General features: G+C 38.9%; 1 protein-coding gene across 4 annotated transcripts in view; it reads left to right on the plus strand.

Annotated features, from left to right (window-relative positions):
- Positions 1–8,397: 8,397 nt before the first annotated feature.
- GDPD4 (glycerophosphodiester phosphodiesterase domain containing 4) overlaps positions 8,398–16,560 on the plus strand; it is a 184,080-nt gene continuing 175,917 nt past the window's right edge. For all 4 annotated transcript variants that reach the window (XM_047878460.1, XM_047878458.1, XM_047878461.1 and 1 more), the window contains exon 1: positions 8,398–8,479. The gene's annotated coding sequence lies outside the window, so the exon portion shown is untranslated. The remainder of the gene's footprint in view (positions 8,480–16,560) is intronic.

The raw sequence follows: 16,560 nt of genomic DNA on the forward strand, positions 1-16,560 counted from the left end.
ATCAGTTCTACTAGAATGCTGATCAGGTCACTTGTCTGCCATACCAAAACATGGTCTTTTGCCCCTAGTCTTGACAGCCTCTTCTGTATGTTTGATATATATATGTGTGTGTGAACGAAGTGGTGGGATAGGGCTAGAAGCCATTGTTCTGCCATGTCATGCCGCTATTGGATCACAACCCTCATCCAGCCAGCCATTCTGTGGCTTCTCAGACCTCTAGCTTTGTGAAGAAACAACCTTCCTCATTGGTAGTGATGAGGAAGGGAGTTGTGTAGGAGATACTACATAGTCATATTCATGCAAGGATCAGGGTCTCATTCCTATATGCTGACTCTAAATGGAATGAGCCATAAGGGACTTCCAAACCTGCTGCTGTCCCTATATTCGTTGGTTTCTTCCAATAAATACTATTCCAAAGGCCTGGTATGTGTCCTGTGTGGTCATTTGGCTTTGCTCCATGTTATTCAACTGTGTGAATATGTTGACATTATTTATTCATTCTTCTGCTGATGAGTATTTGGGTTATTTGCTGTTTGGGGTGATCAGAAGCAATGCTGCTATGAACATGATCATATATTTATCCTAGTGCTCACAAGAACAAATTTATCCACTAGATATCCTAGGTGTGGAATTATTAGATCATGGGGCATATATATCTTCAACTTTTTAAGATAATACCTACAAGTTTTCCAAAGGGATTGTACCAACTGACATCCCCCACTATTGTGGGAGTTCGTACACATTACTCAACCTTGCTCACGTTGCTTGATCGATCCTTGCTAACATTTACTATTTACTATTTACTTGCTAATATGCTACTATTTACTATTACATTTACTATTGTCAGACTACTTCATTGTAACCAATCTGTGTGTGTAGTGTAGTATTTCATTGTGCTTTTGCTTTTTAAAAAATAATTTTTTAATGTTTATTTTTGAGAGACAGAGAGAGACACAAAGAGAGAGACAGAGCACGAGTTGGGAGAGAGGGCAGAGAGAAAAGAAGACATGGAATCCGAAGCAGGCTCCAGGATCCAAGCTGTCAGTACAGAGCCCAACGCGGGGCTGGAACCCATGAATCTGAGCTGAAGTCGTTCGCTTAGTAGACTGAGCCACCCAGGTGCCCCTCATTGTGCTTTTACTCTTTTGTGAAGTCTTTTTTCAAATCTTTTCCTCATTATTTTCTTTTTTGTCATCTTTTAAATATTTTTTGTTGAAATTCCTTGTGTATGCTGGCTAATTATTCGTTCTCATTTTTGTGTTATAAAATCTTTTTTTGATTGCCTTTTTAAAATGAAACTTCTGGGGTACTCGAATTTATTAGTTGGTTAAGTGTCTGACTCTTGATTTTGGCTCAGGTCATGATCTCACGGTTGTGAGAGCCCAGTCCCACATCAGGCTCCATGCTGCGCATGGAGTCTGGTTAAGATTCCCTCTCTCCTGGGGCATCTGGATGGCTCAGTCGGTTGGGCGTCCAACTTTGGCTCAGGTCTTGATCTCATGGTTTGTGAGTTCAAGCCCTGTGTAGGGCTCTGCACTGACAGAGTCTGCTTTGGATTCTATGTCTTCCTCTCTCTGCCCCTCCCCATTCATGCTCTGTATCTCTCTCCTTCAGATATAAATAAACATCAAAAACATGTTTTTAAAATAAAAAGAAAGATTCTCTCCCTCGTCCTCTGCCCCTCCTCCACTCACACTCTCGCTTTCTCAAAAAAATTTTTTTTTAATTAAAATTAAACTTCCTGGGGCATCTGGGTGGCTCAGTCGATTGAGCGTCCGACTTCAGCTCAGGTCATGATCTCGTGGTCTGTGATTTCCAGCCCCAGGTTGGGCTCTGTGCTGACAGCTCAGAGCCTGGAGCCTGCTTCGGATTCTGTGTCTCCCTCTCTCTCTCTGCCCCTCCCCTGCTCATGCTCTGTCCCTCTCTGTCTCAAAAATAAATAAATGTTTAAAAAAATTAAAAAAAATAAGTAAACATTAAAAAATATTAAAAAAATAAAAATTAAATTAAATTAAACTTCCTATTTTGAGATAATTGTAGATACACATGCAGTGTTGAAAATCATAGAGAGCTATCCCACATACTCTTTACCCAGTTTCCTCCAATGGTACCACCTTGCAAAACAATACTGCACTATCCCAACTAGAGTATTGACATTGATAGAGTGAAGATATGGAACATTTCCATCCTCACGAGGATTCTTCTTTTTTACAGCCACACCTACTTCCCCCTGCTCCCATGTCCTCTTTATGATAATTTCCTTCTTTCTGCTGGCTTTGGGTTTATTTTGCCCTTCTTCTAGGTTATCAAAGTGGGAGCTTAGATTATTGATTTGAGACTTCCTCTTTTCTAATTTATGTATTTGGTGCTATAAATTTCTCTCTCAGCACAGCCTTAGGTGTGTCCCACAAATTTTATATGTTGTATTTGCACTTCCACTTAATTCAATGTATTTTTGAAATCTACCTTGAAACTTGCTCTTTGACCCATATATTATTTGGAAGTAGGTTGTTTAGCTTCCAAATATTTGTAGATTTTCATGTTATCTTTCAGTTCTGATTTCTAGTTTGATTCCAATGTATCACAAAACACACACTGTATGACTTAAATCCTTTTAAATTTGTTGCAGTTTATTTTAAGGCCCAGAATATGGTCTATCTTGATATATGTAATGGAAATAAGCATTTGAAATGAATGTATATGCTGATGTTGTTGGGCAGAATGTTCTATAAATATCAATTAGATCCTGTTGCTTGATGTTGTTGAACTCTTCTAAATACCTGCTGATTTTCAGTCTAATTGTCCTATGAATTGTTGAAGGATAGGTGTTGAAGACTTGAACTTTTATTTTATTATTTTTCACCTTTCAGTTCTATTAGTTTTTCATTAATGGGTTTTCATTTCTGTTGTCTCCTGCACATACATTTAGGACTGCTATTTCTTTTTTTTGGTGGATTGACCCTTTTATCATTGTATACTGTCTTTCTCTCTTTCTAGTAATTATCTTTGCTCCAAAATCTAATTTATCTGATCTCAATGTAACCTCTTCTGCTTTCCTTTGGTTAATGTTTGCATGATGTAAAATTTCCCATCCATTTACTTTCATCCTGCCTATATTGTTTTATTTGAAGCGAGTTTCTTATAGACAGCATATAGCTGAAACATGAATCCTAGTCTACACCTTATAACATGGAAGGCAGGCAAAAACCAGAGTATGTCCTGATTTTTGTTATTTATACTTATATACTGCCTTTTCAACAAATGATTTGAGAAAACCTGTAACAATAACATTTGCAATAAAACAATAATTAATATCTACTAATAAATACAGATAGGAAATCAGGGCCAAGGAAAAGATGAGCACAAATATGTTGGTTACCAGGGTTAAAGTATTGCTGTAGTTGAACTTTAAATTTGGAATTAAACTTCCTGGAAGTTAAAGTAACAAGGTAATGTGTATATAATTTCCATTATCAGAAAGGGAGAGGGCATGCCAGTTACTGGTGACTCTAGACCAGCACTATCCAAAACATTTTCTGTAATAATGGATTCTGTACTTGTATCGTCCAGTATGGGAGCCACTAGCTACATGTGGCTGTTAAGCACTTGAAATGTGGTTAGTGACTGAGGAACTGATTTTTGCATTTTAATTTTTATTAATTTAAATTTAAATAGCCACATATAGCTAGTAGCTATCTTATTGGACTGCTGAGGTCTAGAGGAAAAAAAGTAGTATAGTGTAGTTGGAGTCAAATGGGCTGTATTTAATTTTTGGCTCTGTCACAGGTATGTATGACCATGGAGCAGCTACTTAACCTTCCTGAGCCTCAGCTTCTAGATCTGTAAAGTGAGTACAATAATAGTATCTACCTTTAAGATTCCGAGCAAACAAAATAATGTGTGTAAAGCACTTAACACAACCCCTGACATCCAGGACACTCAGTCTCATTTTATAATGGTTGAAATTACTTGGTTTGTCAGGAAATTTCATGCTAACTCTTACTCTTTTACTGGCACAAAAATGGAGGTTTTATAAGAGAATCAATAACTAGGAGTCTAGGTTGTGCTTATCTTAGCCAATAACTGCTTTCTGGCCATAGTATCAAAAGGTCAATCAAACATTGACTTAAAAAAATTTTTTTTTATCCATTTGAAGTTGCTTCAGGATACTCTGTTTAAAAGCCTAGGGCCTCCTTTTTCCCTGCCAACTTGCTAAAGGATTAAGCCCTAAAATTAGTATTTCTTATCTCTTTCAGATTTGTAGTTCAATATTTCTTCGTTATAGATGTATTAAAAGCAAAAACTAGTTAGTTCAATGACCTGTCACTGAAGAGAAGATTCATTACTTTTAATTAAAAGGACACTTGTTAAAAACAGGACTACCATATGCACTTAGCAAAGATAATGTCCAAGCTTTGGGCTTGATCCGCTGCTGTACAATTGGCTAGAGTCTGGCATCAAGCCCCAGCATTGAATTCTCTCTGCCAAGAGAGAGAATTCAGAGGCTGGCGCTCAACTGCTCAGGTGACATGTGGCCATAGGTCTCGAGTTTATCCTTTTCTTTGTGTCAATGTTACCATTTTGCAGGTTTATATAATGAAAACTTAAAACAACCTTTGATTGTTTACTCATTCTTCAGTCCAAGCGGTGAGTGATAAATAATTTGCTCTTATAATAAGAAAATTATCAGAAGGCTGAAATAGTTATTGCCTAGACTTGAGGCTTCACGCAAAGTTAGGAATTGGCTGTGTTTTTATGATATTACTAGCTTCTATTTTGCTGAGAAACCTAGGTGCCATTCTAGATGTCTTATTTTATTTTATTTTATTTTATTTTATTTTATTTTATTTTATTTTATTTTTGAGAGAGAGAGGGTGCAAGTGAGCAAGGGTCAGGGAGAGAGAGAGAGAGAGAGAGAGAGAGAGAGAGAGAAAAGCGAGGCTCCACCAAAGCAGGGCTCGTGTTTACCTGAAGCAGGGCTTGAGCTCACCGGAAGTGAGGTTCATGCTCACCCCTGATCATGACCTGAGCCAAAGTCAGATGCTTAATGTCTGAGCCACCCAGGCACCCCATCCTAGATGCTTTAAATGCGTGTGTGTGTGTGTGTGTGTGTGTGTGTGTGTGTAGGTTTGCAAAATATTTCGAATTGGCTTTATGGACTACACCAAACTGCAAACTCACTTACGTTGTTTTTAGCAGAATTCTCTGTAAGTTGATAGTGTAACAGCAATCACTAGGAAAAAACCTTCCCTCAGGTCAGCTTGCTCCTTCTGGAAACTATTGGACAAAGACCCACTACACTACAGAAGGAAGGTAGAGTTTTGAAGAAATGACTAGCAAACCTTCAGTTGGCAGTCTTTAAACTCTTAAAAAAAACAAAATTGAGTTCTTCCAACACAGTCTTTTTTGGGTTCATCATATTTTTTGTCTAATATCAGACAGGGCCCACCAGAGTTTGAACAATATTCATTACAAAAGGACAATTTAATTAGATGAATAATGAGTCTATGAAATTGAGTCAGTTCTGTTGGGACAATAAAGCCGGGAAAAAATCTCCCCCAAATATTGATGGGAATCTCAGTTTCTTAACACCACATCATGTCCCCCAGTTTACCTTCATTATTGATTTTTTAACAGGTAAATTTGAAGACTCCCACCGAGATTAATTGAATATTTATGTTCTTTGAAATAAAATGTTATAATTTATTTGATAAGTTCTTTGATACCCTTTTTAAAAATATATTTATTTTGAGAGAGGGAGAGTGTGTGTGTGCATGAGTGGATGGGGGGAGAGAGAAAGAGAGAGAGGGAGAGAAGAGAGAGAGAATCCCAAGCAGGCCCACACTATCAGCACAGAGCCTGGTGTGGGGCTCAATCCCACAAACCATGAGATCATGACCTGAGCCAAAGTCAAGAATCAGATGCTCAACTGACTGAGCCACCCAGGACCTCCTGGTACCCTTTTTAATATTCTGTTTTGCATGCTTTAGTTTTGTTTGTCTCACTTCTGCTTTAAAACCAGGAGTAATAGGATCAGGCCTGTATTTGCTCAAACATGGGACCAGTTTCCAGCACTTCTTTCATTCTCTATTGATATGAGAAAAAGTTCTCTAAAGAAGAAATCAGAATGGAGTTTCAGGGAGCCTCTGGGTGGCTCAGTCAGTTAAGCAGTCAACTCTTGATTTAGGCTCAGGTCTTGATCTCGCAGTTCATGAGATCAAGTGCCCATGGGACCCTGTGCTGACAGCATGGAGCCTGCCTGGGAATCTCTCTCCGTCTTTCTGCTCCTCCTCCCTCAAAATAAATAGATAAGCATTAAAAAAGAAAAGAGTAGAGTTTCAGAAAATCTTCATTTCACAAAAATTGCTTAATCCCTTGATTGTTACCTAATCTCAGTGGGTGCAACCAGTTTAGTACTGCTATGTCAAGGGTTAATCTCGGGTCCCCAAATAGAAGTTAGCAGAAGGAGGGTAAACATTCAAAGATCAAGCTACTTTTCTTATTCTACGCTATTACCACCCTGATCCAAGCTACCATTCTTTCTTCTGGTCAAGTCCTCCCAACTGGTTATTGGGAGGTATACTCCAGGGAACACAGGTAGGTCAGAAAAAAATGTAGCCTGTCTTACTCAGCTTAAGGGTTGATGGCTCTGTAGCTTCTGACTATTTATTTAATCAATTGTGCCAAGCATTATAGTAAGCACTGGGAAGAAGTGATGAGTTAGGTATGGTCTCACCTTCAAGCAGATGAACTTAAAAGGGAGGAAGCAGAAATTAAAATCTCAGCAAAACAAAGTAGGTAATTATAATCAATGCTGCTAATATAGTACTAAGAAGCTAATTTGGAGGGACATATGGGACAAGGAGGGGAAGTACTTAATTGGGCCTGGTGGTAAGGAATAGGTGGTGATGATCAAAGAAGGCTTCCTGAGCTGAGTCTTACACCAACAAAAGGAGTTAGCTAGGTAAAAGTCAAGAGTGGGAAGGGAGTAAGCCTGGCAGTAGGAACAACACGAATGAAGAAAGATACATAATGGTGTGGAGGCGTAAGTAGTGCAAGAGGTTTGGTTTTGCTGGAGTTTCAATATGAGTAGGGTTGGAGGAGAGTAGGGGGAGAAAGAAGCTGGAGAGAAGGGCAGTATCCAATTAAGGGGCTTGAACTTTAACCTTAGGAATGAATTTTAAACGTGGCCAGATTTGTATTTTTAGAAGATCACTAGCTGCTCTTTGAAAGGCAAATTTGGGGAAACGTAAACTGGAAGCAGTGAGATTCTTTGGGAGTCTACTCCCATAACGACCTTAACCCTTACCACAGCAAGTACTAAGCAGCTGGTACCTACTGAGATGACTAGGGGCCTAGTGGGCATTGAAATGCAACAAGGGAATGACTAGGAGAAATGGATAGGAAGTGTGTGTGAGGGAGGGGGGGCTGCAAAGCAAAGGGAGGAATCAAAAATGGAGGGTTGGTTTCAGTTCTTGCCATTTAGCAATTTGGAGCCACAGGTGGTGGAGCAAATTTGAAGGGAAAAATATGCGTCCGGATTATTGAGTTTGAGGTGTCTCCAACAGGACATTCAGATAAAGATGACCAGCAGACATTTGGATATGATGATCTTAGAGCTTAGAAATGAGGTCGGAGCTAGAGAAATAGCTGGAGGAATCAAAGAGTAAACAAACAAAACTAAAACAGGCCCATTGTTTGAAGTAGGTTAGGAAAAAAAAGACGAGACAAAAATAATTAAAAAAAGACAATCTATAAATAACTGGGCTACAAAAAATAGTTAATCCCTGAACTAAATAATTAACAAAAACTAAAATTACGCTGAAGTTCTTTTTTTTTAAGTTTATTTATTTTGAGAGAGAGAGAGAGAGAGAGAGTGCAAGCAGGGGAGGGATAGAGAGAGAGGGAGAGAGAGAATCCCAAGCAGTCCCCTGTGCTGTCAGTGTCCACGCTTAACCTACTAAGGCACCCAGGTGCCCCGAAGTTATCTCTAAAAGAAGCAAAATGAAAGATACTTTAAATACACATTTTATTTATTTATTTATTTATTTATTTTTTCAACGTTTTTTATTTATTTTTGGGACAGAGAGAGACAGAGCATGAATGGGGGAGGGGCAGAGAGAAAGGGAGACACAGAATCGGAAACAGGCTCCAGGCTCCGAGCCATCAGCCCAGAGCCTGACTGCGGGGCTCAATCTCACGGACCTCGAGATCGTGACCTGGCTGAAGTCGGACGCTTAACCGACTGTGCCACCCAGGCGCCCCTAAGTACACATTTTAAACGCATTGCTCAGAGCTAAGGTTGCAGGTGTGCCTTAAACTCAGCCTCCAGGGCTGATAGAGCACCGAAGGCCACGCCCCTGGCCACGCCCACCCCACACAGCCAGCCTCCACTGCCTTCTTCAACCAGGCGTCCATCTTGAGAGACGCTGGTCTGCGGTGGGGAATTCCTGTTTGCTTTTGGGGCTTTGAAGTCGCTGTAAGTACCGTGTCCAGCTCTGAGCTCCACCTCTTAAGCATCTCCAGGAGTAGGAAACTACATTAATATTATCAAGTTGGCAGCCAACGTGAGGCACTTTTACCTAATCAGCTCATTACGTCTGGTGAACCTGGAGCTGCCATCACCCCAGTGTTCAGGGGAGGAAGCTGAGACCAGAGGGCTTCCACCTGTCCCAGTCGGGTGGCGACAGGAGCACCAAGCCGGGTAGGCCCAGGGTCTCGGCTGGCGTCCACGGCTGGCCTGTCGTGGGCGTGTGCGTTAAGTCCCGACAGGTGTGAAGGAAGTGCTCAGCTCGTTTGTTTCTCTGGGCGATCCTAGCCGAACGCTGCCTGTGTTCAACATCTGAAAATAGTTGTTTCTTGTCTTGTGTCCAGTTTCTGAGTTGTTTTTGGAGGGAGCCTAAGTCCTGTTCTAGTTTGTCAAACCTGGCAAACGCACTCTGGTGTTTGACTCAAGCAACGGGTGAACAGTGGTGCCCTTTGCGGAGAGGGGATGGTCTTGAGAAGGAATAGGTTTGGGAGGGCAAAGCAGGGGTTCATTTTGGGATAATTTTGAGAGATCTGTGAGAAATCAAGTGAAGATTTCAGCAGGCTGTTGGCTATATGGGTTTGGAAATCAGAGATGTTTGGAAGGGAAACGATGTTTACTGATCTTTCCCTAAATATTAATGAATTCAAAGGATATGTAGGCATGTGGGAAATGGTTGTGGTAATGATGCTGGTTAAAATACTGCCTTTTATTCAGTATTTGAGCAGTTTACCACCCTCCCTGTCACAGAGCTTTTGTTCACAAGATCTTTCTTTGACATACCAAAATTTGCAACTGGTCACAGTAAATTCACTGTCTCTTCTGTTTTTAGCTTCATTATAGTAAATTTTTATTATGTTAAACACACGCACAGACATATAGCAAATGTTAGAAGACGATAGATTATCTGTCTCCTTACATTTAAAAAAAGTCTAGATTTTTTTTTAACATGGGAGGCTGTTTGCTCAAGAAATTCCATGATTAGAGATATATGTACATATTTGAGAGAGAACTTGTCACATTCCCAAAACGTAAAAGCAACTGATCTCTCTTTCTCTGGGTTATATCCTTTTTAAATCGAGCCATTATGAACTTATGCATGGAACATTTAAGTAAAAATCAGATACTTTTCTGTTGTAAATAGTGGGTTTTCTCTTAACTTTGCCAAATCTCATCCTCTCCTTTGTGCATTGGCATTAAGAACAAAATCTTAAGTTGAAAGAACCCAAAATGATAATTTGGGTTCTGGCCTACTTAAAGAGAGGATTGTTGAAATTCCTGAATTATTGAAGATTTGGTTGTTACTTAGCTTGCAGTTGAGATTTGTAGAGGATTATTACATGTTGGCTATCATTGCATAACAAGCCATCCTCAAACTCAGTGGCTTAAAACAATAGCATTTATTATTGTTTATGAATATATTTCTGCATCCTGTTAGGGCAAAGTCGTGCAGGTAGTTTTTGCTAACTTGCACTTAAACTTGACTAAATTCTTTCATATGCTTTAGGCTGGTTGCCTGTACGGTGGCCTAGGGCAAGACTTGACTTTTATAACTGGGCTCTCCTCCCTGTGGTTACTCTTGTACTCATACCATCAGGCTAGTTAGGAGTTCTTCAAATAGGAACGATGGGTTCCCAAAAGAGGGAGCATAAGCATATAGGGTCTCTTGAGGCCTAGGTTTGCAACTGGCACATCCTTTGCCACATTCTCTTGGACACATCAATTCACAACATCAACTTAAAAGAGTAGGAAAATAGACTTTTTTTAATGAGAGGACTTCAAAGTCACATTGTGGAGGATATGGACAAAGGAAGGGGTAAAGAAATGAGCCCGTTTTTGTCACCAATCTATTACAGATCACTTAATGGCTTCAGTTACACATATCTCTCAAAAGCAAAATAATGGTAACTTCAAATCCAGCACTGCCAGAAGTCTTATCCAGTGCCAGCATCATGTTCCATTCCAGGGTTTCAGGAACTAGTAAAGTTGTGATATGATTTCAAAAGGGGGAAATGGGAGGCTCTAAGCAGTTACTGGTCCATAGTAATTCTAAAATTGTGCTGGAAAAATATTGCCAAGTCACCCAATTCCAAAAAGTAGGGAATTTTCCTTGATTAACTCTTGGCTTTTCTCCCTAGGGTAGGTCTTTCTTTCTTTCTTTCTCTTTTTCTTTTTTGTTTAATTTAACATTTAGTTAATTAACATACAGTGCAATGTTGGTTTCAGGAGTAGAATTCAGTGTTTCATCAGTTACATACAACACCCAGTGCTTATCACATGTGCCCTCCTTAGTACCCATCACCATTAGCCCACCTACCCACATCAATCTTCAGTTTGTTCTCCATCATTAAGAGTCACTTTGTGGTTTGTTTCCTCTCTCCTCTGTTACCCCCCCTTCCATGTGTTCATCTGTTTTGTTTCTTAAATTCAATGCATGAAATGCATGAAATCATATGGTATTTGTGTTTCTCTGATTGACGTATTTTGCTTAGCGTATTACATTCTAGCTCCATCCACATCATTACAAATGGCAACATTTCGAGAGTGTGATGCTAAGTGAAATAAGCCATACAGAGAAAGACAGATACCATATGGTTTCACTCTTATGTGGATCCTGAGAAACTCAACAGAAACCCATGGAGGAGGGGAAGGAAAAAAAAAAAAAAAAAGAGGTTAGAGTGGGAGACAGCCAAAGCATAAGAGACTGTTAAAAACTGAGAACTGGGGGTTGATGGTGGGTGGGAGGGAGGGGAGGGTGGGTGATGGGTATTGAGGAGGGCACCTTTTGGGATGAGCACTGGGTGTTGTATGGAAACCAATTTGTCAATAAATTTCATATAAAAAAAAACAAAAACAAAAACAAAAAAAACACAAATGGCAACATTTCATTCTTTTTGATGGCTAATATTCCATTGTATGTGTGGGTATGTGTATATACACACACACACGTATATATGTATACATACACAAACATACACATATACATATACATATACATATACATATACATATACATATACCACATCTTTATCCATTCATCAGTCAGGGGACATTTGGACTCTCTCCATAGTTTGGCTATTGTTGATAATACTGCTGTAAACATCAGGGTGCATGTACCCCTTTGAAGCTGTATTTTTGTATCCTTTGGGAAAATACCTAATAGTGCAATTGGTGGACTGTAGGGTAGTTCTATTTTTAGTTTTTTGAGGAACCTTCATACCATTCTGCAGAGTGACTATACCAGTTTGCATTCCCACCAAGGGTGCAAGAGGGTTCCTTTTCTCTGCATCACAGGTTGTTTCTTGTGTTGTTAATTTTAGCCATTTTGATAGGTGTGAGGTGGTATCTCATTGTGGTTTTGATTTGTATTTCCCTGATGATGAGTGATGTTGAGCATCTTTTCATGTGTCTCTTAGCCATCTGGATGTCTTCTTTGGAACAGTGTCTCTTCATGTCATCTGCCTATTTCTTAACTGGATTGTTTTTTGGATGTTGAGTTTGATAAGTTGCTTATATGTTTTGGATACTAACCCAGTATCAGATATGTCATTTGCAAATATCTTCTCCCATCCCACAGGCTGCCTTTTAACTTTGTTGATTGTTTCTTTAATTGTGTAGAAGCTTTTTATCTTGATGAAGTCCCAATAGTTCATGTTTGCTTTTGTTTCCCTTGCCTTCAGCAACGTGTCTTAGTAAGAAGTTGCTCTGGCTGAGGTCAGAGAAGTTGCTGCTTGTGTCCTCCTCTAGGATTTTGATGGTTTCCTGTGTCACATTTAAGTCTTTCATCCATTTTGAATTTATTTTTTGTGTATGATGTAACAAAGTGGCCCAGTTTCTTTCCTGTGCATGTCACTGTCTAGTTTTCCCAACACCATTTGTTGAAGAGACTGTCTTTTTTCCATTGGATAGTTGTCCCTGCTTTGTTGAAGATGAGTTGACCATAGAGTTATGGGTCCATTTCTGGGTTTTCTGTTTTGTTCCATTGATCTATGTATCTGTTTTTGTGCCAGTACCATACTCTCTTGATGACTGCAGCTTTGTAATATAGCTTGAAATCCAGAATCATGATTCCTCTAGTTTTGTTTTTCTTTTTCAGTATTTCTTTGGCTATTCAGGGTCTTCTGTGGTTCCATACAAATTTTAGGATTGTTTGTTCTAGCTCTGTGAAAAATGCTGGTGGTATTTTGATAGGGATTGCATTAAATGTGTAGATTACTTTGGGTAGAATAGACATTTTAACAATGGTTGTTCTTCCAATCCATGAACATGGAATGCTTTTCCATTTCTTTGTGTCCTCTTTAATACCTTTACTAAGTCTATTGTAGTTTTCAGAGTACAGATCTTTACCTCTTTGGTTAGTTTTATTTCTAGGTATCTTACTGTTTTTGGTGCAGTTGTAAATGGGATTGATTCCTTGATTTCTTTTTCTGCTGCTTCGTTTTTGGTGTATAGAAATGCAACAGATTTCTGCATGTTAATTTTATATCCTGAGATTTTGCTGACTTCATGTCTTAGTTCTAGCAATTTTTTGGTGGAGTCTTTCTGGTTTTCTACATAGAGTGTCATGTTGTCTGCAAACAGTGAAAATCTTACTTCTTCCTTAGTGATTTGGAGGCCGCTTATTTCTTTTTGTTGCCTGACTGCTGAGGCTAAGACTTCTCATACTATGTGAAATATTAATGGGGAGAGTGGATGTTCTTGTTTTGTTCCCGACTGTAGGGGAAAGGCTCTCAGTTTTTCCCCATTGAGTATAATATTAGCTGTGGGTCTTTTGTACATGGCCTTTACGATGTGGTGGTGTGTTCCTTATATCCCTACTTTGTTAAGGGTTTTTATTAAGAATAGATTCTGTTATTTGTCAAATGCTTTTTCTGCATCTATTGACAGGATTGTATGGTTCTTATCCTTTCTTTTATTAAGGTTGTGTATCATGTTGATTGATTTGTGAATATTGAACAAGCCCTGCACCCAGGAATAAGTTCCACTTGATTGTGGTGAATAATTCTTTTAATATAGTGTTGAATTCGATTTGCTAGTATCTTGTTGAGACTTTTTTTGTCTGTCTTCATCAGAGATACTGGCCTGTAATTCTCCTTTTTAGTGGAGTCTTTGGATTTAGAATCAAGGTAATGCTGGCTTTGTAGAATGAGTTTGGAAGTTTTCCTTCCATTTCTGTTGTTTAGAACAGTTTGAGAAGAATAGGTATTGACCCTTCTTTAAATGTCTGGTATAATTTCCCTGGGAAGCCATCTGGCCCTGGACTTTTGTTTGTTGGGAGACTTTTGATTACTGATTAATTTTTTTTTTGCTGGTTATGGGTCTGTTAAAATTTCTATTTCTTCCTGTTTCAATTTTGGTAATTTGTGAGTTTCTAGGAATTTGTCCATTTCTTCCAGTTGCCCAGTTTGTTGGCATATAATTTTTCACAATAATCTCTTATAATTATTTGTATTTCTGTGGTGTTGGTTGTGATCTCTCCTCTTCCATTCATGATTTTATCTATTTGGGTCCTTTCTCTTTTTGATAAGTCTGGCTCAGGATTTATCACTTTTTTTTATACTTTCGAAGAACTAGCTCTTAGTTTCATTGATCTGTTTTTTGTTTGTTGATTTGTTTCTATATCGTTAATTTCTGCTCTAGTCTTTATTATTTCCCTTCTTGTTGGTCTAGGCTTTATTTGCTGTTCCTTTTCTAGCTCCCTTAGGTGTAAAGTTAGGTTATGTGTTCGGGACCTTTCTAGCATCATGAAGTAGGCCTGAGTTGGAATATGCTTTAAAAAAAAAAAAAAAAGCATACCTTTAGGACTGCCTTTGCTGCATCCCAAAGGGTTTTGACTGTCATGTTTTCATTTTCATTTGTTTCCATGTATTTTTAAATTTTTTCTTTATCTTCCTGGTTAACCCATTAATTCTTTTTTATATTAAATACAATTTATTGTCAGATTGGTTTCCATACAACAGCCAGTGCTCATCCCAACAGGTGTCCTCCTCAATGCACATCACCCATTTTCCCCTCCCCCCCACTCCCCTAACCCTTAGTTTGTTCTCAGTATTTAAGGCTCTTATGGTTTGCCTCCCTCCCTCTCTGTAACTTCCCCACCTTCCCCTCCCCCATGATTCTCTGTTAAGTTTCTCAGGATCCACATATGAGTGAAAACATATGGTAACTGTCTTTCTCTGCCTGATTTATTTCACTTAGCACAGTACCCCCCAGTTCCATCCTGGTTGCTACACATGGCCAGATTTCATTCTTTTTCATTGCCAAGTAGTATTCCATTGTATATATAAACCACAATTTCTTTATCCATTCGTCAGTTGATGGACATTTAGGCTCTTTCCATAATTTGGCTATTGTTGATAGTGCAGCTGTAAACATTGGGGTACATGTGCCCCTATGCATCAGCACTCCTTTATCCCTTGGGTAAATTCCTAGCAGTGCTATTGCTGGGTCATAGGGTAGATCTGTTTTTATTTTTTTTCCTTCAATATATGAAATTTATTGTCAAATTGGTTTCCATACAACACCCAGTGCTCATCCCAAAAGGTGCCCTCCTCAATATCCATCATGTTTTTAATTTTTTGAGGAAGCTCCACATTATTTTCCAGAGCGGCTGCACCGGTTTGCATTCCCACCAACAGTGCAAGAGGGTTCCCGTTTCTCCACATCCTCTCCAGCATCTATAGTCTCCTGATTTGTTCCTTTTAGCCACTCTGACTGGCGTGAGGTGGTATCTCAGTGTGGTTTTGATTTGTAGTTCCCTGATGAGGAGTGACGTTGAGCATCTTTTCATGTATCTTTTGGCCATCTGGATATCTTCTTTAGAAAAGTGTTTATTCATGTCTTCTGCCCATTTCTTCACTGGGTTATTTGTTTTTTGGATGTGGAGTTTGTTGAGTTCTTTATAGATTTTGGATACTAGCCCTTTATCTGATATGTCATTTGCAAATATCTTTTCCCATTCCGTCAGTTGCCTTGTAGTTTTGTTGATTGTTTCCTTGGCAGTGTGGAAGCTTTTTATGTTCATGAGGTCCCAATAGTTCATTTTTGCTTTTAATTCCCTTGCCTTTGGGGATGCGTTGAGTAAGAAATTGCTGTGGCTGAGGTCAGAGAGGATTTTTCCTGCTTTCTCCTCTAGGGTTTTGATGATTTCCTATCTCACATTCAGGTCCTTCATCCATTTTGAGTTTATTTTTGTGAATGGTGTAAGAAAGTGGTCTGGTTTCATTCTTATGCATGTTGCTGTCCAGTTCTCCCAACACCATTTGTTAGACTGTCTTTTTTTCCATTGGATATTCTTTCCTGCTTTGTCAAAGATTAGTTGGCCATACATTTGTGGGTCCAATTCTGGAGTCTCTATTCTATTCCATTGGTCTGTTTTTGTGCCAGTACCATACTGTCTTGATGATTATAGCTTTGTAATAGAGGCTAAAGTCTGGGATTGTGATGCCTCCCATTTTGGTTTTCTTCTTCAATATTACTTTGGCTATTCTGGGTCATTTGTGGTTCCATACAAATCTTAGGATTGCTTGTTCTAGCTTTGAGAAGAATGCTGGTGCAATTTTGATTGGGATTGCATTGAATGTGTAGATAGCTTTGGGTAGTATTGACATTTTAGCAATATTTTTTCTTCCAATCCATGAGCACAGAATGCTTTTCCATTTCTTTATATCTTCTTCAATTTCCTTCATAGGCTTTCTATAGTTTTCAGCATAAAGATCGTTTACGTCTTTGGTTAGGTTTATTCCTAGGTATTTTATGATTCTTGGTGCAGGTGTATGAGATCAGATTCTTTATTTGTCTTTCTGTTACTTCATTATTGGTATATAAAAATGCAGCTGACTTCTGTACGTTGATTTTATACCCTGAAACTTGGCTGAATTCATGTATTAGTTCTAGCAGACTTTTGGTGGAGTCTGTTGGGTTTTCCATGTAGAGTATCATGTCATCTGCGAAGAGTGAAAGTTTAACTTCATCTTTGCCAATTTCGATGCCTTTGATTTCCTTTTGTTGTCTGATTGCTGATGCCAGGACTT

Source organism: Prionailurus viverrinus, chromosome D1, assembly GCF_022837055.1.
Source record: "Prionailurus viverrinus isolate Anna chromosome D1, UM_Priviv_1.0, whole genome shotgun sequence".
Taxonomy (NCBI): domain Eukaryota; kingdom Metazoa; phylum Chordata; class Mammalia; order Carnivora; family Felidae; genus Prionailurus; species Prionailurus viverrinus.